The sequence below is a fragment of the Triticum aestivum genome, chromosome 6D (genome assembly GCF_018294505.1).
Source record: "Triticum aestivum cultivar Chinese Spring chromosome 6D, IWGSC CS RefSeq v2.1, whole genome shotgun sequence".
Taxonomy (NCBI): Eukaryota; Viridiplantae; Streptophyta; class Magnoliopsida; order Poales; family Poaceae; genus Triticum; species Triticum aestivum.
Window position 1 is genome coordinate 118,451,574 of NC_057811.1, and position 1,232 is coordinate 118,452,805.

Genomic DNA, 1,232 nt, shown 5'->3' on the forward strand with positions numbered 1-1,232 from the left:
TGCTTTCTTCATGACTTATACATGTTCCTATGACTATGAGATTATGCAACTCCCGTTTACCGGAGGAACACTTTGTGTGCTACCAAACGTCACAACGTAAATGGGTGATTATAAAGGTGCTCTACAGGTGTCTCCAAAGGTACTTGTTGGGTTGGCGTATTTCGAGATTAGGATTTGTCACTCCAATTGTCGGAGAGGTATCTCTGGGCCCACTCGGTAATGCACATCACTATAAGCCTTGCAAGCATTGTGACTAATGAGTTAGTTGCGGGATGATGTGTTACGGAACGAGTAAAGAGACTTGCCGGTAACGAGATTGAACTAGGTATCGAGATACCGACGATCAAATCTCGGGCAAGTAAAACATACCGGTGACAAAGGGAACAACGTATGTTGTTATGCGGTCTGACCGATAAAGATCTTCGTAGAATATGTGGGAGCCAATATGGGCATCCAGGTCCCGCTATTGGTTATTGACCGGAGACGTGTCTCGGTCATGTCTACATAGTTCTCGAACCCGTAGGGTCCGCACGCTTAACGTTACGATGACAGTTTATTGAGTTTTGATGTACCGAAGGAGTTCGGAGTCCCGGATGAGATCGGGGATATGACGGGGAGTCTCGAAATGGTCGAGACGTAAAAATCGATATATTGGACGACTATATTCGGACTTCGGAAAGGTTCCGAGTGATTCGGGTATTTTTCGGAGTACCGGAGAGTTACGGGAATTCGTATTGGGCCTTAATGGGCCATACGGGAAAGGAGAGAAAGGCCTCAAAAGGTGGCCGCACCCCTCCCCATGGTCTGGTCCGAATTGGACTAGGGAAGGGGGGCGCACCCTTCCTTCTTTCTTCTTCCCCCTTCCCTTCTCCTACTCCCACAAGGAAAGGAGGAGTCCTACTCCCGGTGGGAGTAGGACTCCCCCCTATGGCGCGCCTCTCCCCTTGGCCGGCTGCCTTCCCCTTGCTCCTTTATATACGGGGGCAGGGGGGCACCCCAGAGACACAACAATTGATCCTTGAGATCTCTTAGCCGTGTGCGGTGCCCCCCTCCACCCAATTACACCTCGATAATACCGTTGCGGAGTTTAGGCGAAGCCCTGCGTCTGTGAAACATCATCATCGTCACCACGCCGTCGTGCTGACGAAACTCTCCCTCAACACTCAGCTGGATCGGAGTTCGAGGGACGTCATCGAGCTGAACGTGTGTAGAACTCGGAGGTGCCGTACGTT